This window comes from Pogoniulus pusillus, chromosome 30, assembly GCF_015220805.1.
Source record: "Pogoniulus pusillus isolate bPogPus1 chromosome 30, bPogPus1.pri, whole genome shotgun sequence".
Taxonomy (NCBI): Eukaryota; Metazoa; Chordata; class Aves; order Piciformes; family Lybiidae; genus Pogoniulus; species Pogoniulus pusillus.
In genome coordinates, this window is record NC_087293.1 from 14,052,903 (window position 1) to 14,073,833 (window position 20,931).

Here is a 20,931-nt window from a genome sequence, read left to right on the forward strand (position 1 = left end):
AACTCATCGCATGCCCTGAGGGCAGGAAGGGGCTGGCATGGAGCAAGCATCTTCTCTTCTGGCTGCAGCACCGAAGGGAGAGTGGTTTCTGCCCAATTTGCAGCTGGAGTTTTCACGAAGCAGCTCATCTGCAGAACGTCCCTGGCTGGGGAGCCGCAGCCGTGGGGACCTTGGTGGGATGGCTCCGGCAGACGCCACAGAGGCATTGTCAGCGGTGATTAATGAGCTGTGCGAGCTGTCAGTCAGCACTGCCTTGAGTCTGTCAGCAAACAGGATAGCGGAGAGGCTGCTTAAGTGGGCTGGGGGAGTTAACTCTGAACCTCACTGACCCTGCAGGCAGTGTCCCCATGGTGTTCAGACGAGGAGTACACTCCCAGCCTGGGTGCCACTCAGCTGCCATCCCTCCCAAGCACCACTTGCTCCCAATTTCCAAGAGGATTTGTCTCACAGGGCCCCCCCAAAATCCCTCTTTCATTGACAAGAGCAGAAATTATCCACTCAATCTTCAAAGAGCAGTTCAGAGCCTTTACATCACTCTCAAGATTAATTAGCAGCTAAATGATAATCCAGGCTAAGTCTTACCGAGGTATGAGAACCACAGCGTGGTCAGCCAGCGGTGTCAGGGCTCTAAGGCAGGAGAAAGCCTCCTGCTCCCAGCTAAATCCAGCATCTCCCAGGAAAATTCAGCCTCTTCCCATACCAAACAGCGGTGTCAGGAGTCAATCCTCGCCAGAGGAACACTTCAAACAACCCCACCTCGGGCAGAGACTCTGTTTGCTTTGTGTGTGTTAACAGCTGCACGCTCGGGAAGGGCAGCAGCAGAGCTCTGCTCGCTGTCGACCAACTCAAGTGCCCAACAGAGCAACAAGTGGTTGACATCACAGACTCACAGATGAGATCCAGACCTAACTCCTGGGATTCAGAGGGAGATGCTGTTGGTAGAAAAACTTGAGCCCACCCCCAAGTCTCTGCGTGGCCTGGAGACCTCCAGAAGCCAGAGTGGCTCTGCATTGCATCGGAGCTGCTGTCACCAGGGTGTTTGTGCAACACCTATGGAGCTGGGGAGGGGCCTGGAGCACAGCCCTGTGAGGAGAGGCTGAGGGAGCTGGGGGTGTGCAGCCTGCAGAAGAGGAGGCTCAGGGCAGAGCTCATTGCTGTCTGTAGCTGCCTGCAGGGAGGCTGTAGCCAGGTGGGGTTGGGCTCTGCTGCCAGGCAGCCAGCAGCAGAACAAGGGGATACAGTCTCAAGCTGTGCCAGGGCAGGTCTAGGCTGGATATTAGGATGAAGTTGTTGTCAGAGAGAGTGATTGGCATTGGAATGGGCTGCCCAGGGAGGTGGTGGAGTCGCTGTGCCTGCAGGAGTTGAAGCAAAACCTGGCTGGGGCATTTAGTGCCATGGTCTGGTTGCTTGGGCAGGATGATCTTGGAGGTCTCTTCCAACCTGGCTGTTCTATGATCCCACTGCATTCCCAATCCCACAGGGGCATGCCACAGCCACAGCCTAGACATTTTCTCACTATCTCTGCCCCCTAACCACACACCCAAACAGCTCTTTCGTCCCCAGGTCACCCTCAGACAAAGCCATTTGAAGATCCCTGACACATCATGAAGGATTTTCTGATGGGGTTCAGCAGACTCTTAAGATTTATATCAAAAAGCCCCAATTTATTGAATTAATGCTGCAGAGCAGCCCCACAGCTGCTTAACAAGTGGAGTATCAGTATTTTACAGCAACAGAACTAATAAGGCCATTAATACCAACTGGGCTCACTCCTGACATTTATATCACCATAAATCTCCCTCTCAGCACAGGAATTATTTATGCCATCCCAGGCACTCCACGAGAGCTGTCGTCCTTTATCAGCCTGAAGGGTTGAAGCCAAGAAACAACGAAGAGGAAAGTAACAATAGAGGAACAAAGGAGCTCAGGAAGACCTGGGGCAGGCCCATGAAGCACATAGAGAGCTGCTCCTTGCTTTCCAAAAGCAGGGGTGGGAGCAAGGGGAGACCTGCACCCCAGGCAGCTCCCATAAGAGCAAACCCACCTGGCTGCACCTCCTCCTGTGGCACCAGATTTGTCCTGAGCAAGGAAAACTTGGATGATTTAGAGCAGGGGTTGTGCACAGAATCACACAGAATTGCCTGGTTGGGAAGAGAGAGGTTCTCCTGCCCCTCTACTCTGCCCTGCTGAGGCCACATCTGGAGTACTGTGTCCAGTTCTGGGCCCCCCAGCTCCAGAGGGACACAGAACTGCTGGAGAGAGTCCATTGCAGTGCCACAAAGATGCTGAAGAGAATGGAACAGCTCTGCTAGGAGAGGCTGAGGGAGCTGGGGCTGTGCTGCTGGGAGAAGAGGAGACTGAGAGGGGACCTCAGCAATGGTTATCAATGTGTAAAGGTGAGTGGCAGGAGGCTGGAGCCAGGCTCTGCTGGGTGATGCCCAGGGACAGGACAAGGGGCAGTGGTGGAAACTGAGGCAGAGGAAGCTCCATGTAAACATGAGGAGGAATTTGTTCCCTGTGAGGGTGCCAGAACCCTGGAACAGGCTGCCCAGGGGGGCTGTGGAGTCTCCCTCTCTGGAGATATTCAGACCCACCTGGATGTGTTCCTGTGTGACCTGGTGTAGGTGATCCTGCTCTGGCAGGGGGGTTGGACTGGCTGAGCTTTGGAGGTCCCTTCTGGCCCCTGACATTCTGTGATTCTGTGACCTTAAGATCATTGAGTCCAACCACAACCTAACATCTCCCTGCCCACAGCTGTAAGGTCACATCCCTCAGCACCACATCCAAACATCTTTTAAACCTCTCCAGGGATGGTGACTCCACCACCTCCCTGGGCAGCCTGTTCCAGCACCTGAAGACCCTTTTGGTGAAGAAAGCACCCCTAATATCCAACTTAAGCCTCCTCTGGTGCAACTGGAGGCCATTTCCTCTTGTCCCATCAGTTGTTTCCCAGTAGAAGAGGCCCAGCCCCCATCTCACTCCAACAGGGAATTGTAGAGAGCAATGAGGTCTCCTCTCAGCCTTCTCTTCTCCATCATGAATGCAGCTGCTCACCTTCTCCCCAGGATCCCCTCCAGAGCAGGTTTCCCAGCACAGCCCAGAGCATGGGGCAGCTGAAAGCTGCACAGGGGTAAGAAAGGTCTAATTCCTCTCCCCCCCCAAAAAAAAAAACACCCCCAGCACTAACCAAGCACCCAGGAAACTGCAAACAGGCATGAGATGAGAGCAGGGGGTGGGAGAGCAGAGGAACCCGACAGACCTCACTGAGCACTAATTATTTCTGGCATTATCTGTGCAGACAGATAAGGTTTTCATTAACAGACTTGAAGTGGGGAGGAAGGGAGAGCAGAGAGAGAAGCAGCAAGAGCAGAGTGCCAGGCAAGAGCCACGAATGAGCCACAACAGCCAGCAAAGCCCAGTCGGGCACAGGACAGGGAGCAGTTAGGGGCCCAGCTAGCAGCGGTGGCAGCGTGGGGGACGTGGGGGGCAGGAATTAGCTGCCAAGCCTCTCCCTGCTCGGCTGTGTTTTGCAGGCTGCCTCGGAATTCCCAGCGGGCTGGGGAGGAAACTGGCATCATCTCTCAGAGGCAGGAGGCACAAGGGTGAGCAAGGGCATGGGGGCTCTGGAACCACCCAGCTGGATTTCCATCTGCGTGGAAGAGGATGGGGGAAAGCCCTCGGGTTGCAGCTGCTGGCAGCCAGGGTGTGGGCTCTGGGGCAGGACCGTGCAGGAGCATGGTCTGGCCAGCTCTGTGCTGGCTGGGCAGGTGGGTGGGAGGTGGGGAATTAACAGATGCAGGGAGGTCCCCATGGCAACAGGGCACTCCGGCTCATAGCACTCTGCAGGGCCTCACCCCAAAGGTCAGCGGCAGCAGGGCAGGAGGAGGGTGGTGTGAAACCCCTGGTGCCTTACCCCAGCAGCTCGCAGAGACACAGGAGACATGGACTGCACAGGGGCTGCAGCTGACAGAGTCCTCCCAGCAGCTTCAGCGTGGTTCTGCTCCAGTTCAGCTTCTGGTTCAAACCACAGGTGATTTTTCCCACCCAACGTACCTTGCCCACCCAAAAGGGTCACAAAAACACCGGGTGCAGCCATGCCTGGGTGACCACTGACCCCACACAGCAGCCCCTCAGCCTGACCCTCACCTCTCCCCCAGCACCTGCAGACTCCTGGGGTGACATTTCCACCTGGGCTCCAACTCCCTCCCCAGGAAGCTGCTGAAAGGAGATCACATCCTACCTGATGGGGAGATTCAACCACCTCCCTGGGGAGCCTGTTGTGGTGTCTGGGAATCCTTTCAGGGAAGAAGTTTCTTCTAATGTCCAATCTAAGCCTTCCCCTGGTGCAAGCTGAGCATCACCCGTGGCTGCCATTCAAATGCACGAAGCAGGCATCGCCCCCCAGCGCTGCCAGCCCACATTCGCTTCCCTGCAGCCAGCGAGCACACAGGGCACGGACAGGACCTGCTCAGGGTCTGCCCGGGCTGCAAACCTGCTGCAGGGCTGTGCCAGCCCATCGCCTTTGCTTTGCTGTGCAGAGCTCTCCCACAGCCCTGACAGCTCAGGGCCATCTCACCATCCAGCACAGCAAGAGGATCAGAGCTGTGGTGGCAAGCAAGAGGTCAGGATAAGACTCCCCTGGGAGAGAGGTCAGCTCAGAAACACGGTGGGGGTGGGGGAGGTGGTGGTGTCGAGCTCACACTGCATCATGCAAGACTGCAGAAGGGAGGAAACAAAATCTTAGCCTTATCCTTCCAGGGTCTCCTTTCTCATACCTCATTGCCCTGCTGCTCTGTAAGCCAAGTAAAACCTCTCTGCAGATTCACAGACTCACTGAAGTGTTTTGGTTGGAAGAGACCTTTAAGATCATCAAGTCCAACCAGCACTACCAACTCACCACTAAACAATGTCCTGCAGCACATCTATTCCCCCAGGTGGGGTTGGGCTCTGCTGCCAGGCAACCAGCAACAGAACGAGGGGACACAGCCTCAAGCTGTGCCAGGGGAGGTCTAGGCTGGATGTTAGGAGGAAGTTGTTGTCAGAGAGAGTGATTGGCATTGGAATGGGCTGCCCAGGGAGGTGGTGGAGTGGCTGGAGGTGCTGAAGCCAAGCCTGGCTGGGGCACTTAGTGCCATGGTCTGATTGGCTAGGGCTGGGTGCTAGGTTGGGCTGGATGATCTTGGAGGTCTCTTCCAACCTGTTTGATCCTCTGATTCTATTCAAATCCCACCAGAGATGAGGACTCCACCACTTCCCTGGGCAAACTTGTCAGAGTGTTTCAAAATGTGGATTCAGGTAAGGCTGTTCTGGACAGTTTGGATCCACTGAGATACTTCCACCAGTCCTACTCACTCCACTGCCTCTGCTGACATCCTCCTGGTAGCAGCTGTGACTTGCCCTGCTTGGCTCTCCAGTTAGCTGCAAAACCACCAAAATTTTTGCCCAGCTAAAGAACATTTAAGACCCCCAAAAAACCTCCAAACTCACCTTAGAACAAAAGTGGAATTGAGCTGCAAGAAAGAAGCAAGCAAACCCCATCATGGCTAATTATTTGCTCTTAATTGTCAAAAGAGGGAGGGGAAAAAAAGGTGGATTGATGACTGGAGCTGGTGAGCAGGATGACAGGGGGAGTGTTCTCCAAGGCAAGAGCTGTGGTGGGATCCAAAAGCATGGATTCTCATATATCCATGGGTTGTTAATTACCTAAATGCAGGCCCCTCGGAGCTGCCTGAGTGAAGATTAATTAGGTTTTGAAATAATAGCTAAATTGATACTGGGAAGGAGTTTGGGTTCCAAAGTAATGGCTGAAAATTAGCCAGCCTGCTTCTCCCTTGCTCTTTGCCACATCCAGGAGGACATCTGTCTCTGCTGCTCTTTCAGAGGAGGGTCATTAATCAAATCAGCAGATGGTCCTTCCCAGCCCGGTGAGGCTTGCAGCAGGACAAAGGGGAGGAGGAAGAGGATGAAGCAATCACCCACAAGCGTTAGGGGGAAAAACAAATCCCCAGAGCCAGCGATTAGCAACTGCGGGGACAGATTGGCTGAAGCGCAGTAACTGCCCTGCAGACGAGGAGCATCTCCGGTGACAAGCAGGCAGCTACAGGAAAAGGATTTGTCTGTCTTCAGAGCAAATTACCTGCACTAATTCCAAACGCCAGGATTTATGTCTCCTGCTCCACCCGAGTTTGATGGCTGAGCTGTCACCACCTGCCAAAGCTTTCACCCACGAGTGGGCCACACAGGTGTAGGACTTGTCCCTGCGCATCCCTGGGGCGTGCATGCTGGCTTGTCCCTCCCTGGTGGGGGTCGCTGTCACCCTCTCCCACCTGGTTACACCTTTCACAGGAGGCACAGGAACGTCTTCTTGCGGGAACAGCTCCTGTAGGGACATCTCCTGCCAGCAGCGATGACAGCTTTGCTGTCACACACGTCTGAGCCATGCGAGGGGCTCGGGAGCTGTCAGGTGTACAGACAGACAAAGAGCACCATGCCATACGTCTTGTTCCCTGGGAGGCTCAGCTCCTCCAAGCAGCCTCCCGGTGCTCCCTCCTTCCCTGGGCACCCAGCCCTTCCTTGGGGATGCTGTTTGCCATCCTCACACCCAGCTGAGCAGCTCTGGGCACAGAGCCTGCACACCTCCCTCGCAGCAGCTACCCACGCAGACGGAGCAAGGCTGCCAAGAGGACCTCTGCCCTCCCAGCCGGTGGTGCCAGGGTGCTCTGGGGAGGCAAGTCCGTGTGGCAGCCCAGTGAAGGTGCAGGCAGCTGAAGGCTGTCCAATCCATCAAGCCAGCCTCTGCTCCTGGAGCCCCTGCCTGGAGCCCACGGCTGGTCCCTCTCCCGTGCAGCTGACGCACACAGCCCTGTGCAGCTGTTATTGATGGGGGCTGCCTTGGCCTTTGTGGCACAACAAATAGCAGGGCTCAGGCAGACACCAGCCTCCCAGTGCCATCTCCTCTGCATCACCCACCCTTGGTGGCTTCTCAGACAGCCACATGACTCAGACACCCTGCCGGCGACACGCGTCTGAGGGACAGGGTCGTGCTCCCAGGGAGGGGGGGGCCAAGGCCTCCTTCCCTTTGCTGTTGGCAGCCTTTGGTAAGCAGGCAGCAGCAGCTACCAACAGAGAACCTTCCTCCGAGCTGCTCCTTACCTTCAGCATCACAGAGCCAGGGCTGAGCCAGGGGCATGCTGGCTTGGTGCAGGGTGGTTCTCTGCCAACACCTTCCTGAGCCACGGCACAAGGCTCAGACTCTCCCCAGGAAGGTGGCAGCTGTGCCCTTTGTGATATAGGAGTCCACCACCCTCCTGCAGACCACGGCCACACTCCCACCACAGAGCAGAGGCTGCTTGGTGCACTCTCACTTTACAGGCAGGATCAGACCTCAGCAATTTCTTGCCCTACAGAGGAGGTTTAAGAAGGGCTTGAAGGAGAGATCCTATCAGATAAGGGGGAGGAAAGACAGGCCTGGGGCAGGGGAGGCCACTCCATCTCCAGGAGGCTGGGTTTATCAGCACAGGTCTCAGGCAGCACTGAGTACCTACCACCGTGTCAGGCAGCAAGCAGCAAACAGCTCATTAGTAACAGTGGAGCTCCTGCTGCTCCACCAGCCTGGGCTGAACTGGCTCCCAGCTGGCAGCAACATTCCCCCTCCCGGCAGCAGATCAAAGGCAAGGCAGGGGTGAGGAGGGGGGAACACAACTTGTGGCTGCTGGTCCAGCATCATCCATAGCTCCTGGAGTGCACAGGCTTTGGGCTGTGCAACCTTGTGGTCTTGGCCCCCCTGCCATGCCTTAGCTAGATAATTGCTCCTGCCACGGGCAAGAGAAGTCAAGTGGATGCTGTCTCCTTGGCCATTACTCTGATTTTCCATCCTTCACCTACTTCAAATAACAAACCTGACAGTGAGAGTGGCAGCCACCCAAGCCAGCAGCCATTGCCACCCAGGCCAGCAGCCACTGCCACCCTGCAAACACCCAGAACGGGGTGAGGAGCACCCATGGCTCACTGTGCCCTTTGCTGCCCAGTGAGCCACTGGACATCTCCAGGTGCTGGGAAGCAGCATGACTCACTCCTTCAATGGAACACAGACTCCTGTGCCTCTCGGAAGGGCCAGACCCTGTGGAGAGCCTGGTGCTGCTCCCTCTTTTCCCCTGCAGCGACACCAGGAGCTGTTCTCGTCTGGACTGCTGTTAGCATTTCTTCTGACACAGGTTTGCTTGGCTTCAGCTCACTGCCAGAGACACCCCCCCCTCAGGTGGGAAGGTATTAGAGACACCCCCCACTCAAGTGAGAAGGTATTAGAGACACCCCCCACTCCAGTGAGAAGGTATTAGAGACACCCCCCCTCAAGTGAGAAGGTATTAGAGACACCCCCCCTCAAGTGAGAAGGTATTAGAGACACCCCCCCTCAGGTGGGAAGGTATTAGAGACAACCCCCCTCAAGTGAGAAGGTATTAGAGACACCCCCCACTCAAGTGGGAAGGTATTAGAGACAACCCCCCTCAAGTGAGAAGGTATTAGAGACACCCCCCCTCAGGTGGGAAGGTATTAGCAGGTTTTGGGATGTTTCCATGAAGACCAGAAGTGAGGGGAGCAGCAGGACCCAAGGGCAGAGGTATGCTTTGGGAATCATTACAGAGGCTTTGGAAGAGCAGCATCCAAACCACCTCCTCCCTCCTTCATCCAGGGACCACAGCCCCAGGGAAAGCAAGCACAGTGATGGCCCTGGGGCTGTTCTCCACTCTAGCTTCCCTGTGCCTGGATTCTTCAGCCTGGGCTTTTTGACCCTCTGGGTTCTGCTGTCCAACCCCTGGCTGCCTGTGAGCACAAGGAGCTTCCCAGCCTGCCCACCATGACGAGGTGAGCACATGGTCTCTTTTCTACACTCCCTCTGCCAGCCCCAGGGCTGGAGATGGTTTTTCATCCTCTTCTGTGAGGTGATTAAATGCTGCCCGTGTCAAACACTCTATTCTGGGAAGCAAATTATGTATAACACACTCAGTGGGATCTAATACAAACTGATACAATCAGCTAGCAGTGGGGACTCTGCTCCCAGGGTTTCTTTCCCATGGACTCTGAGAAGCTGCCAAGACAGCCTGCTGGGCTGCTCCATCCTGGAGCAGGGTCTTCAGGAGCCACAGCACGGAGCAGGATCAACTCCATCACAGTCTCTAGGAACCTCAGAGCCTGCCCTTCTCTCTGGGACAGGCTGGCTGGTTGCACACACAGCACAGGGATGGGCCAGGCTGGAGGAGGTTTGGGCATCACGTGGAGCAGTTCTGGACACCCACCAAACCTGGACCTTCTGATATTGCTTGTTTTAGCACTTACCTGTGGTTTTCAGAGCTCTCCAGTTGCTGCTAGCCCTGCTGCAGCACTCTCTCACTCCATGCTGGGAGAAGGCACCTGGATGGACCCTCACACTCTGCAGGCTCTACCTGCCCACAGGCTTGCCCAGCACTTACCCAGCAAGAGACAACACTAACCAGGCAGCTTTCCATGCCTCACACCACGAGTAAGGGGAAACAATGCTGCCTGCCTTGGATGGGTCATGGCAGGTGCCAGATAAAGAAGCTCTTGCTTCTTCTGGGCAGGTTCAGGCATCATGGAATCAGAGAATTGTTTCAGCTGGAAATGACCTCTAAGATCTGAGAGTCCAACTACCAACCCAACCCCACCACAGCCATCAAACCACATCCCACAGTGCCATGGCCACGCATTCCCTTGAACACCTCCAGGGATGGGGACTCCACCACCTCCCTGGGCAGCCTCTTCCCATCTCTGACCACTCTTGCAGCAAAGAAATGTTTCCTCATCTCCAACCTAACCCTCCCCTGGCACAATTTCAGTCTGTTTCCTCTCCTCCCATCACCTGAGACTAGGGAGAAGAGCCCAACCCCCACCTCACTGCAACCTCCTTTCAGGGAGTTGCAGAGATTAATGAGGTCTTCACTCCAGGGCTCCAGGGGAAAGTGCTGTGGGCAGGTAAGGGGCTGGGTGAGGACAGAAACCAAACCAACCTGGAGCCTGCCTTGGGTGCCTGGCTGCTGACCAAAAAAAGGAGAGAACCAAGATTTCCTGCCCCCCATGTGCTGACTCAGAAATGACTCAAGGGGCTAAATTTAGCCATGGCAGTGCTCAGCAGCAGGGTGAGTGGCTGCTGGCCTCTCCTTAACCTGATTATCAGACCTTCTCAGTAAACCCTTCCCCAGATCAGAAGAGATTCTGCTCATGCTCCAAGGGGATTATAAAGCACCTCTGTAGTGCTGAAATAAAGCACATGCAGGCACAGAGGTAGGCACACCTCTTTGTGGTGGCAACGCAAGACCTGGGAGCGGTGAGACAGCGCCGGAGTGCAGCAGGCTTGGTGAGTTGTCATAGCAACAAGGAATTTTAAGAGCAATTAGGTGTGGGTTCATCTGCATCAGAGTGAGGGATCTCAGAGAGCACGGCTGCTGCAGGAAGCCTGCCAGGGCTGCTGAGGCCAAGGGCTGCTCCGGTTCAGAGAGATGTGGTGGCACTGCCTAGACCTCAGCAGGCAGACCTGGAATGGCTTTGCAAGCCAGGCAGGTGCTGGTAGGACAGCTCAGCCTGGGCATAGGAGAGGAGATAGAAACAACCAGGTTAGAAGAGAGCTCCAAGCTCAGCCAGGCCAACCTAGCAGCCAGCCCTGCCCAACCAACCAGACCATGGCACTAAGTGCCCCAGCCAGGCTTAGCTTCAACACCTCCAGGGACAGCAACTCCACCACCTCCCTGGGCAGCCCATTCCAATGCCAATCACTCTCTCTGACAACAACTTCCTCCTAACATTCAGCCCAGACCTTCTCTGGCACAACTTGAGACTGCGTCCCCTTGGGTGCCTGGCAGCAGAGCCCAACCCCACCTGGCTACAGCCTCCCTGCAGGCAGCTGCAGACAGCAATGAGCTCTGCCCTGAGCCTCCTCTGCTGCAGGCTGCACACCCCCAGCTCCCTCAGCCTCTCCTCACAGGGCTGTGCTCCAGGTCCCTCCCCAGCCTTGCTGCCCTTCTCTCAACACCTTCCAGCACCTCAACATCTCTCTCGAGTCAGGGCCCCTGTGAGGAAACACAGGGCTGTGACCCAGGCTTGTTTCTGGAGCAGGATGCAGTGAAGCAGCCGAAGGCTTTCTGACCAAAGTGTACATTTCTAAGCAGCAGCAGCAGCAGCAGCAGCAGCAGCAGCAGCAGCAGCAGCAGCAGCAGCAGCAGCAGCAGCAACATCATCTGCGGCACAGCCTGACCCGGCGGCAAGCTGAGCTGGCTCCGTGCTTTAACGAGCCCCAGCCCTGCAAGGTCAATCATTACATAACCTCCACAAAGCCTTCATCGACCGTTTCTCAGAAGAGCCCAGCCTGGAGAGCAGCTCTCCTCCTGTGCCAGAGCAGCAGAGTGTGACCTGGAGAGCTGCTCCCCACTCCTCTCCAGCTCCAGGCCAGGAGACAGCAGAACTTGGCTGCCCTGAGCCACCTATGCCAAACACTGAGTCAAACACTGGATGTGTTTAAGAGTGGTTTGGATGTGGTGCTTGGGGATCTGGTTGAAGGTGGATCTTGCAGAGTAGGGTTCTAGGTTGAGATTGGTGATGCTGAGGAGCTTTGCCAGCCTGGGGGTTGCTGTGAGTCTGTGATACCCTGAGCAAAAAAAAGACCCTGGGCTTGAGAGAATGTCTGGTGCAGAGGACAAGAGCCTCATTTAAAGCAGCCCTGCTGGTTCTGGTCTCCACAATTCTTTGCTGAGAGTTAGCTCATCCTGCTGCAACAGGGGCAAGGAAGCTCCTTTGTGTGAAAGAGAGAGCTGGAAGCCTTCAGATGATGTGTAAGGAGGATGCTGCTGCCTATTAACTGTGGCTGAAGATATGCCACCTGATGTATCCAGGGCAAAGGAGGCTTGTCAGGAGCAATGAACTCATTGAACTGCTGTGCTGGTCACTCTGTGTTGGCAGAGATCATCAAAGTGCTGCTGCAGAATTAACATGTGGCAGCTCTGCCCAAGCTGCCAGATGCTGATGGGAGAAGGAAGGAGGCAAAGTGCTGACAAGCCTGCCTCACCTATGGTAAGCAAGAACAAGGGCTGACATGGAGCTTAAACTATGCTTTAACTAACACACTGAAGGAGTGAAGACAGCTCAGGGGAGTGTGGAAGAAATCTGTTCCCCTTATAAGTTGTAAAGATGCAGAACATGATGCTCTTGGGCTTCATGTCACCAGTGTGTTAGTCTGTGCTCCTGTTCTGTGACAAGGCTTTGGCCATGAGAGGTAGCAGAACATAGATGAGATCATGGAAAGAGGCATAGCAGGGGGCCAGGGCTACTGCACAGGGGGCCAGGTCAGGCTGTCACCCTACAGGTTGAGTAGATCATCGAGTTGCAGGTCTCTCTTAGCCCCTAGAAGGTCTCAGCCTCACCCAGTTGTATGAAGTGACTCTGCAAATGCTGGCTCATAGTAAGTGACTGTGCTCTGTAAAAGCATTCCTCAGCCAGCTGTGCCTTGCAAACGTCCTCAGGAGTCAAGGTGCTGAGCAAGATTAGTGTCAACCTTGGCACTAGAGGCTCCTCCTGAAGGCAAGACTCCAACTTCTGAGGAAGAGGAGGCATCCAGGCAGGAGCAAGACAGGACCACCAGCCCATGTTGAGCCTCTCTCAGTAGCTGCACGAAGGGCATGGGCATAGCAGGAGATTTGGCACTGCAACAAGGAGCCATGAGCCTGTCTCATGGCCTATGAGAAGGGCACATGGGAGACCTCTGCTCCAGTAAATGCAGAGGGTGAGGTGGTAGCCCTCATCACACACCCCACTGCTTGCCTCCCCAGAGCAGTGTTACCTCTGGTGAGCAAGCATCACCACGGGGAAGGCAGATGGCTTCTTGCCTTTGGAGCAGCAAGCTAATAGGACACTGGTGAGAGCAGCCCTTCATAGACTCATAGAATCAACCAGGCTGGGAGAGACCTCCAAGATCATCCAGCCCAACCCAGCACCCAGCCCTGCCCAACCAACCAGACCATGGCACTAAGTGCCCCAGCCAGGCTTGGCTTCAACTCCTGCAGACACAGCAACTCCACCACCTCCCTGGGCAGCCCATTCCAATGCCAATCACTCTCTCTGCCAACAACTTCCTCCTCACATCCAGCCTAGACCTCCCCTGACACAACTTGACACTGTGTCCCCTTGTTCTGCTGCTGTGTGCCTGGCAGCAGAGCCCAACCCTACCTGGCTACAGCCTCCCTGCAGGCAGCTGCAGACAGCAATGAGCTCTGCCCTGAGCCTCCTCTGCTGCAGGCTGCACACCCCCAGCTCCCTCAGCCTCTCCTCACAGGGCTCTGCTCCAGGCCCCTCCCCAGCCTTGCTGCCCTTCTCTGGACACCTTCCAGCACCTCAACATCTCTCTTGAACTGAGGAGCCCAGAACTGGACACATCACTCAAGGTGTGGCCTGAGCAGTGCTGAGCACAGGGGCAGGAGAACCTCCCTTGAGGTTCACATTGGGTGATTCTGTGCTCCACAACCTCCCTGGAGGTGTTCAGGACCAGCTTGGATGAGGCCTTGAGCAACCTGTTCTAGTGGGAGGTGTCCCTGCCTATAGCAGAGGGTTGGAACTGGCTGATCTTTGAGATCCTTTCCAACCTAAACCATGTTATGACCAACAAAGCCCAGAGCATCCCTCCAGCAGACCCTGCAGCCTTCCATACAGATGAGGATTCAAGGCAGCAAGGCAAGGAAGAAATGAGAGCAGGGGGAAGAGCACAGCTCTTTAGCATGGGGCAGAGGTGTGCTTTTGGACTACTGAAGAGAGCAGGCTGGCAGGAGGCAGAGCAGGCAGGTCAGTGCCAGCTGTCTGTAAGGGTTTCTGCTTTAATGTAATGGCTACACCTCGGGCAGAAAAAAGAAATATGCCTTATCATGAGCCAAGGTAGCTTCCCTTCAAAAAAAACCCTCGAGGTTTGCTGTTTCCAACGAGCTCTGGAGCCGAGAGCCCTTCAGGCAGCAGCCAGGGCTGGGAGAAGCACTTTTTGGACAAGCTGAGGAGGAAGATGGCACGGCACTGCCCTCTTTGGGTACATCCACCAGCTGAGCCCAGGCTCACTGCCGTGCTTGGGTCAGACCTGCTGGGTTCAGCTCTGCCTTTTCTTCCTGGGCTGGTAAACGCCAGAGACCTCCTTCCCCACCACTGCAGAGGCTGCAGATGTTTGTCCCAGCAGCTTCACCCTTACTTACTGACAGCCAAGAGGATCCTCTCTTCCCCTACAATTCAGACAAATCACTTCCATCCAAGCTGTCTCTGCACCAAGCCTTGTCACCACTGCTAGGGGGGTTCTGCTCCTGGTGGGAGAGTGCCAAGTGCAGTTCCAGGCTCCCTGTCTGCATCCTCAGCCCTGGCTGGGAATCAAGAGCCCAGCACAACACTGCACATGTCCCTTGTGTTAGCCCTGTGTACACAAAGCAGCTGAGGCTTTGGGTGGCTGCAGAGGAGCTGCAAAGGACCACCAAGCTGGGCAAAAAGCTGTCAAGGTCAGAAAACCCCAGCACTGCAGAGGGGCAGCAAGCTGGCACGGCGAGAATCAGGGAGAGCTTTAGGTCCCCTCCTGCCTCATTCAAACCTTGGACGTGCTCCAGCCACCACACTCCAGACACCTCTTGTGCTTTTCCATCCTCTCACTGTGTGGTGTTCTATCAAGAGCTAGGTGCACCTATATCAGTGCTGTCTGGGCTCCCTTCACAGCTCAGCTGGGAAAGGATTTCACAGCAGCAAAGGGAACTTGAGGGAAGTGAGGACTCCTGTGCATGCTTCATCTCTTCCCTCCTCCCAGCAGCACTATGGCACATGGGGAAGCATCGTTAGGGGGATAAGATGAGGACATCAAAAAGGAAGTAAATGAGAGCCCTGAGCTGCAGGTATGAGCCCTGACTGATGGGGAAAGATCTGCTGTAAGAGAAGCCACCCAGACCTCTCTGCTTCATCCTGCCATCAACTCCTTTCACAAACCCCAAGGATGGCAGAGATCAGGAGAAGATGGAGCATTTGGATCCATCAGAGAAGCAGGAACCTTTTGAAGAAGCTTTGCTGTCTATGGGGAAGGTACTTGGAGCCAGAAGGCTGCTGACAGATCCATGTCCTCTGCAGATGACTGTTCACAAAGAATTTGGTTCATTTAGTAGCCCCAGGGGACTCTGTGCCAGGATCTGTGAGAGGGTACAAGAAATTTAATGCTTCCAACCAGTTTTTCAAAGCCCACAGCATGAAAGGGGGAATTAACTGGGGAGTAAAGTGGCAGCAGGACCAAAATACTGCTGAGAGGGAGCAGTCATCTCAGAAACATGCAGGTTTCCAAACCCACCTAAACACAAGCACAGTGAGAGCAGCCAACAGCTTGCTGCAGAGCTGCAAACACACTGAAGCTATTTTTAGGTAGGTAAAAGACCCCACATTACCAGCAGGATTGCTGTGAGGCTTCAGGAGAGAAACACATCCAACACCAGCACATGTCCCAAGAGAAAGCTCAGTGCCCAAAGCAAAGAGCATATGAGGAAATACCCAATTCAGGCAGCTGAAGTGGAAAGCTCCCTCCAAATGCCCAGTTCAGCCCCTGGGACTCCAGGTTTCACCCCCTTGGCTGCCTCCAGCTCTTCAAAACTCCTCTGAGAAGCAGTCCAGGTGAGGATGGGCATCTGCCTTCACTCTGCCAGGTTATTTGCTCAAGGGGTTGTGGAGCTGAAGGCTTGAGTGAAGAGTGGAGGATGGAAGAGAGCCCAGCAGGTTGTTTAGCTGCTGCAGATCTCCTCTGCACACAGCCACAGAGAAGGGAATGTGTTACAGCAGTCCTGACATGTTCTTCACCTGGGAGGGTGGGATTTCTCCAGTGGCCTGTGAAGAAGCAAGGAAGGCTCTCACTGAAAGAATCCCCTCCAGGCTGGAAGGATATGCCCAGAGAGGAAGAAACCCACACACCTCCCACACAGAAGACTACACCATCCCATGGGGCTGGAGATAAAGCAGGTGCACAGCCAAGGCACTGCCACTCACAGCCCAGCTCTCCAGTCTGCTCCAGAGCTTAGAGAGCCCACTGGGAGAGAGAGCACAAATGCATCCATATGGAACCACATCACTGTAATTCCAGTCAAAACTTCTGGGAGGGCAATGTTCCTCCAGCCTGGCTCTGCTGCAAGCTGGGTTGGGCTCCTAGGGAGAGCCTCCTGCAGCTGAATGGGGCCTATCTGTGGGCTCTTTGCTGGCACACAGCACTGCTGTGGGTGAGCACCTCTGAAGTTCATGAGATTAACTGCTTTGGCAGCCTCCAGAGGAGCAGGATTTCCTTTTCCCTAACACCCTGACAGTTCTCACCAGCACAGTGCCCATCGCACTGCTGGCAGCAGCAGTGGCTCTAGTGCAGGGGACGAAGGGAGAGCTGCAGAGAAGAGCAAACAGCAGAGAGAGAGCAACAAGAGCAGAACAGTTCTGGGAGCTGTCAGCTCTAGCAGCAGCCCCTGAAGTCCCAACTGTGCTGGTGCCCACAGCAATCAGCCCAGCATTGCAGGGACATCACAGAGTATTGGAGGACCACAGGATGTTAGGGGTTGGAAGGGGCCCAAAGGGCTCATCGAGTCCAACCCCCCTGTTTCAAACCACATCTGTTGTCTGTATCATGGAATGGCTTGAGCTAGAAGGGACCTCAGAGATCACAGGATCAGAGGATGTTAGGGGTTGGAAGGGACCCAAAGAGATCATTGAGTCCAACTCCTCTGCCACAGCAGGATCATACAGCCTAGCTCAGGGCACACAGGAACACATCCAGACAGGCCTGGAAAGGCTCCAGAGAAGGAGACTCCACAACCTCTCTGGGCAGCCTGTGCCAGGATCTGGGACCCTTACAGTCAAGAAGTTGCCCCTTGTGTTGAGCTGGAACCTCCTGTGCTGCAGCTTCCATCCATTGCTCCTTGTCCTAGCCCAGGGAGCAGTGAGCAGAGCCTGTCCCCCCCTCCTGACCCCCAGCCCTCAGGTAGTTATAGACATTTATTAGATCCCCTCTCAGTCTTCTCCAGACTAAGCAGCCCCAGGTCCCTCAGCCTCTCCTCATCAGGCAGTGCTCCAGTCCCCTCATCATAGAATGGCTCAGGTTGGAAGTGACCTCAAAGCTCAGCCAGTTCCAACCCCCCGCCGTAGGCAGGGACACCTCCCACTAGAACAGATCATCCTCAGAGCCCTCCACTGGACCCTCTCCAGCAGATCCCCATTCCCTCTTAAACTGAGGAGCCCCAAACTGAACACAGTGGAGCCACTGCTGCTGGCAGCAATCTCTCTGGCTTCCTACCCTGACACATCTCACAGGGGCTAGAGACGTCTCAGAGCTCTAAGCAGCAGCACACACACACTACAAACACCCCAGCCCAGCCCTCTCCATTGAACACAACATGACCATTTGCTTGCAGAGACGACTTGGCCTCTCTGTCCCTGCAGCTCTCAGGTGTTTATTTAACAGCTTGCATAAATCGAGGCTAATCGCAGCTCCGCCAGCTGCCGAGGAGCCCCGCGGCCAGCAGGACACGGCCCCTGCTTATCTCCAGAGCAAGCCGAGCCAGCGGCTCCCGAGGGGCAGAGCTAATCTAGGCAGCCCTGAACCAAGCTGCCAGGCTCTCACGCCTGCAGCCTCGCCGGGGAGAAGCTGAGGACAGGAGCTGAATGGGATTAGCGCAGAGGAGAGCAGGGGATGCTCTGGGCTGCGCCCTGGCTGCTGCCGGGGATGTGCCTTGGCCAGCCCTGCCTTGCCAAGGGCTGGGCTGGAAGCCAAGGATGTCTCCCCGGGTCTGAGGGGGTGAACATCTCTCCAGCCTCAAATCCCTCCCAGCACAGTGCAGAGAGACAGGCACCAGAGCTGGCCAGACACAGAGCTAACACACCCCTGCCCTTGCTTCCGTCTTGTGCCATGGGAAGGGAAGAGGCAGGGCACAGTCACTGATGGACAAACCACTCGGAGCTGGCTTTATGTGCATAAGGACATCAATGAAAGCTCTAACGAGCACACAGGAGCAATTTACCTAAAGCCTGCTTCTGTCACCAACTCAGACTTCTCCAGGGCACGAGGCAGCTCCCAGCTTGTGCCATGCCCCTAAAGCACAGCAGATTTCCTGGCTTCACAACAGCCTCACTGGCCTCATTCATGCACAGCTCTATGTGACAGGGGACAAGGAGAGGGCAAGGGCTGGATACATGTACCTCACCTTGAGGCCCTGGCAGGGGAGCAGCATGGCCAAAGCAGTTCAGGCCCCAGGCAGCTCATGCTGCCCTGACACAGTGCACAGCTTGCCCAGCAGACAGGCAGGTGGTGCCCATCCTGCTTTCCCTGCAAGGGGCAAGAGTCACTGAGTGCCCCCGTTCCAGCCAACAGTCTGTGGGCACACAACGCTGCTCTTGAGAGCAGAGGGGCAGCTCCAGCACCCACAGCCTCCTGCTGCTCCCAGGTCAGTGTGTTAGGAAGCTGCATAGACACTTCACCCTGTCACCCCTTGGCCCACAGGGGCAGCCAAGACACCTTCAGCACCACCATCACCAACCACTCCACAGGAGACGATGCTCTACATTGCTTGTGCACATGGACAGCAGCTTAAACCAGGGAGCAAAGAGAGAAAGGCAACCCCCCTGCTCTCCACTCACCTGCTAGACCCCTCCTTCCAACCCACAGAATCATGGAATTATTTCAGCTGGAAAAGCCTTCTAAGATCATCGAGTCCAACTGGCTACTCAACACCACCATGGCCATTAGTGCCCGAGTGCTGTGGCCACACATTTCTTGAACACCTCTAAGGACAGGGACTCCACCACCTCCCTGGGCAGCCTGTCCCAGTCCCTGACCACTCGTGCAGCAAAGAAACTTTTCCTAATCTCTAACCTAGACCTCCCTGGCACAATTTCAGGCCGTTTCCTTTATCACCATTCCTCATTTTATCATCTGATACTAGAGAGAAGAGACCAATCTCACTCCCACTCCTTTCAGGGAGTTGTAGAAAGCAATGAGGTCTCCCTTTACCCTCCTCTTCTCCTGACCAAACAACCCTAGCTCCCTCAGCCACTCCTCACCAGACCTGTTCTCTAGACCCTTCACCAGCTTCCTTGCTCTGAATCTCCCAACCTTGCTCTTCAGTTGCCTGCATGGTCCAGAAGGCAGCAGACAGCCAGCACCCTGACTCCAAATCAGTAATCCATCTTCTTGGCAGTTGGGTTAATCTTTCCTGAGCCCACCTCACCTGCTGAAAGCCAGCCCTGTGTCCCCTTGGGGGTCACTCTGCTCTACAGCTCTGCAGTGCCTCAGCTCCAGAAGGCTCAGGCTGCTTCCTCCTCCCCTCTTACTTCATGGAAATGCATAAGATCGCAGCAGCAGCCAAGGGAACTGCCTGCTTTATCTCAGCAAGGCAGTGCCCAAGCTGATCAGGGGAGAGAGACACGAGCAAGAGCCAGAGCACAATTCTCCTGCAGGCACCAGAGTTCAGCAGGCAAGAAGTCAGCAGCCCTCTTGCCCCTCAGCTTCCCATTCCATTCGGTTTTCAGCAGCTGCCCAGTTCAGTGTCTGAACACAGGCCCTGCAAAGGGCAGGGGATGCTCTAGGGTCAGCCATGGAAAGAGAAGGCACATTCCCTACAGCCCCTGCTCACTGCACCAGGAGGCACCATGAAAGACACCAGCAAGAGGTCAGGCTTCAGAAACAAACCCTGCAGCAGCATCCTGGCACGCTCAGCCTGGGAAGAAGCAGGTCACACTTCTCCATGGATACTTGGACCAGAACATTCAGGAGGAACATCCCAGCAGGCAGGCTGTGGTCCAAGCTCGCTGGTTTTAAGCATCTGAGAGGCCAAGATTCACCACAGTGAGCTCCCAGAAATGATCCTGACTGCCTCCCCCCCAGCCCAGAGTTCACTCCAGCATCAGAGGCTGCAAGACCCTGAGCAACAAACGGCCCAGCAGCAGGCCAGGTGCCTCACACAGCACTGGCTCACCTGGGAGCACTCAGCACTGCCCACGTCCACCGAGCAGCGGCAGAGATCAGACCCAGCCGAAGCTGATGGCTACATCCATTGTGTAGAACAATTGCTTCATTAGCAGGCTGAGCTGGGCTGGTGGTCGGGGAGATGGAGCCTGCCAGATCAGGCAGGACTACTTTGCAGCAGTTAGTCTAAGTCTGCATGGAACATCAGGGTCAGTGCAGTGCCTCTCGAGCTGAACCGAGACAAGGACCTCAGCACAGGTGCTGCACAAACTCAGGTACTCCCAGCAGCCCTCCAGCCACTGGTGAGGGCAAGGGGAGCAGCTCTGCTTTGCCCTTTTCCAGTGGTCCTTGGGAAGTGCCAGTTGAAGCCAGTAGCTCGACTCTGGACGAGGCACTTTGGTCGACCTCCAACTTGCAATGGATACAAACTGGAACACAGCAAGTTCCACCTCAACATGAAGAAAAGCATCTTTACTGTGAGGGTGCCAGAGCCCTGCAGCAGGCTGCCCAGAGAGGCTGTGGAGTCTCCTTCTCTAGAGACTGTCAAGAGCTGTCTGGATCTGCTCCTGTGTGGCCTGTCCTAGGTGACCCTGCTTGGGCAGAAAAGTTGGACTCAATGACCTCCAGAGGTCACTTTCAGCCCCTACCGCTCTTTGATTCTGATTCTTTCCCCAGAGAGCCACCTGGGAGACTCTCTTCAAGATGTGCTGGTCCAGATGTCAAGAGGCAATCCATGGATGGGAGAAAGGAGAGATTATCCTTCCCTAAACACCCAGAGGCTGCTCCTCTTCACTTGCCACAAGCCAGCTCCAGCAGCTGCAGGTTCTCAGGAATGGAGATGAAACAAGATGAAACAGCCTGCAGCTGTTGAATTCTTCCCTGTTTCTGCCTGGATGCTCTCCAAGCACAGGGCTGGAGGGCAGCTCTGCCCCACAGCCCAC